The sequence below is a fragment of the Panicum virgatum genome, chromosome 2K (genome assembly GCF_016808335.1).
Source record: "Panicum virgatum strain AP13 chromosome 2K, P.virgatum_v5, whole genome shotgun sequence".
In the NCBI taxonomy this organism is placed as follows: domain Eukaryota; kingdom Viridiplantae; phylum Streptophyta; class Magnoliopsida; order Poales; family Poaceae; genus Panicum; species Panicum virgatum.
This window is the reverse complement of record NC_053137.1, coordinates 12,491,652-12,494,969: the sequence shown is the minus strand read 5'-3', so window position 1 is coordinate 12,494,969 and position 3,318 is coordinate 12,491,652. Positions and strand designations below refer to the sequence as shown.

At 47.9% G+C, this 3,318-nt stretch overlaps 1 pseudogene; it reads left to right on the top strand.

The window, feature by feature from the left end:
- Positions 1-492: 492 nt before the first annotated feature.
- Positions 493-2,544, top strand: LOC120695109 (annotated as a pseudogene).
- The last annotated feature ends 774 nt before the right edge of the window (positions 2,545-3,318 follow it).

Genomic DNA, 3,318 nt, shown 5'->3' with positions numbered 1-3,318 from the left:
CTTCTTACTGTTTACCGCCGTCTGCATTGCGCATACATTAGGAGTGGTTGCTAGCTGGATGGTCAATTACTCTTATCCTAGCAAAGTGGTAGCTGACTACGATGGATCATGCCAACTCAAGATCAAGTGGTGGTGATTCCCAAGCACACTTCTGTCCTGCCAACAGTATGAGGGGTTGCAAATACATGGTGAATTGACCAAGCCTACAAGGTAATCCGTAGTGGTAGCAGAAGTTCCTCCGTCTACAAGTGCGAACTGGTACCAAAGGAAGGTGTCATCACTGTCGAGAAAATCTGGGACCGGTGCAGGGAGCATAACTTCATCTCACAAGGCGTCAGCAGCTCGCGGGTCAAAGGTGCCTGCCTAGCGTATTCCTCATCCCACCTGCTTAGGCATCGCTTCTTCGGGATGGATTGTGCTGAGGCTAGCCTTCCAGAGACACGAAGATTTGTCCTGTAAGGTTTGCTGTCAGAGAACAACACTGACGAAGAAATGGAGGCATTCAGGGTAATTGATGAGGTAGAACTGACATTCCTCTATGACTTCTTCTACACCAAGTATGCCCTTTGATCTTTGGGATGGAGGGGCTTTTCTTTCTCATGGTCATAGTTAAGATAATTTTTGCTCATTTGCGCTTGGAGTACTTATGCTCTATTCATCAATTTCTCAAACAAGTAATATCTGGTACTGCGATGATGACAGATATTTTACCCCACCCAGCTTGACTAGTGTCAGTATCACAGTCGCAATCATCACTGCATTCCTTGCAGTCGAAATATTGCAATCCATACTATACCTGGGATCAGATTGGGCCGAGTTCGGATGAATTCATCCCATTAGCAGTGCACAAGCGGTTTGGGTTTGTTATCAGTAGGCGGAGGCTCCCATTATTCAGCTATTGGCAGAACAGACTGGGACAGTACTCAGTTATTGAAGGCTCATAATGACTTTGCCTTTAAAACTAGCAGGCTGAGCACATTTAAAATAGACGATTTGCAAGTTTAGAGACCGGAATGACACAGCTAAACAAATTTAGAGACCGGAATGACACAGCTAAACAAATTTAGAGACCGGTGATGAACTTTACTCTTTTTTTTAGGTTTGAGATTGGGGGGCAATGGGGAACGGGCGGCGGCGGCGACGGCGACGAGGACTCATGATGAGAAAGAGAGGAAGGTCGGAGCGTTTGTGGGCTGTGATGCGTGGGCATTCTCTCAGTTGTTAGATCGATATAGCGTGTTGGCCCAAGCTGTAACCTTAAAAGTTGGAGATTTTTGCCCGCTATAACATGTGTGTGTCTATACATATACATAGGTGAAAACCCATGCGCTGCTATGGGTATACAATTTTTAAATAAAAATAATAATTTTAAGGTAATATGGTAAGAAGAAATGGATATATTGTCTAAGCTATAAATCTCCAATAGACGAAACCTGAACCAAACCCTGGTACGAGAGCGCGCCACGTCACGGGTTCGTCTCGGCCGTCCGATCGGGCGCACGGACGGTCCAGATCGTGTGTTTTCCGATCATTTTGCAAAAAATTCCTCGAACTTTAACGAAATCAACCCACAGTCCTACATCATCTCTCAGGAAGTTTTGCAAAAAAGTCCTCTCCATTTATCAAAATTAACCCGCAGTCCAGCCTTCGGGAGGGCGGATTCGCAGTTCGTCATCTTGGCAGAGAAGGAGGCGGCGGCGGCGGGGGCCGGGGACCTGCGCGCGGCGGAGGCCGCGCGGGAGATAGCATGGGAGCAGCTCCACTCGGGACACCGGAGTCATGTTCATCGACCTCCGCCGCTGACACGCCGGCAACTACCGCCAGCGCATCGAGCGCTGGATGGAGATCCAGGAGGAGAAGCGCATCTACGAGCTGGGCTCGCTGCCCTGTTCCTGCTCGTCTTCGCCGCGAGGTGGAGGCCGTCGACCACCGCTGAAATAAGCACCGCCTCGGCGGCGACAACGTGCACGGCAGCTGCCGCCCGCTCCACGACGAGCCCGTCAGCCTCATGCACTGGTCGGGCAAGGGCAAGCCGTGGGACCGCCTCGATGCCGGTAGGCCGTGCCCGCTCGACCACACCTGGAAGTCGTATGACCTCTACATCCCCAGCGACGGCAGCGGCCCCACCTCGCCGGCGTCCGGGCCTGCATTGGCCGCATCCTTGTTTTCATGGTAGATAGAAAGCTTTGTAGTTCCATAGGCGCAACAGGTACTCGCTGATTGAGCGGTTCTTGGCAATGGCAATGTGCTCCATTGCATTTTATTGCTGCAGTTTTTGCCACCGCCGCTATGAGCTAGCTGCCGCTCATGGTGGGCTGTGTACAGGGTGGTGAAGGGAGCGGTGGTGGCGACAGCAGGGGAACAAGAATAGGGGATGAGTTGATAGAAAGGGGGGAGCTCTTGCTCTTTTGGGTAGAATTCAGATTGGTTATTTGGGGGGATTTTGATTCTTTTTGGCCTGGCCGGTGATCCTTGGGATTCCCAATTCTCTCCATTGGAGGGTGTACAATTTGGAAAGACTTTGGAGTTTGGTTCTATATTATTGATCATTCTTTCATTCATATGCCATGCCTGCCTTACTGACTCTAATTCGTACAAAATGATCTGATTTTAGCTTTTAGATGAGCTGAACTTTCTGGAATGCCCTGTATTATATGATGTGAGTTCTCAGTGAAGCACAACACAAGCAATAATCTTCCCTGAAATGGTTCTTGAAATGCTCATAGTTCTTGATCAATCTGAAATGCTCAAACTTCAATGTCAGAGGTAAATGCTTTATGATCCAAGAACTAGCATAATCTAAACATTCTGTAGATTGAGAATTCATGTCGCTGCATTGTCGCATTGGTCAACATGATGTGATATGTCTTTGAATGAACTGTTCTTGCAACATGCCTATGTAACTGCAGTTGGACTGTTCATGATGTACATTCTACTCCTGAGTAGTCACTATTCTCTGCTATACGCTTTGCATCTGCAGTCAGATTTGTCCTGCTACATCAACCTCTGATTGATCTGGCTGAATCCTGAATTCTAAGACCTGGAATTGAATCTCTGTTTCAGAAGTAGTAGTTGTTCTGGAACATATCTTTTCCATCTCTGGTTGGATTCTTTCCCAATTGAACGGACTCCCACAGATTGATGAGAACAGCTGCATACATTCCCTGCATCCATTTCGATATTAGAACATAGGTCAGGAATGAATAAATACTCTTCATAGCCCACACAAGAGCCCTGTGACCGGGAATTTTAAAGTTTCCCCTGAGGAGGTTGTGCCAATTAATTTCCTGCCTGCTCTAATCTTTGCTGAAATTTGAA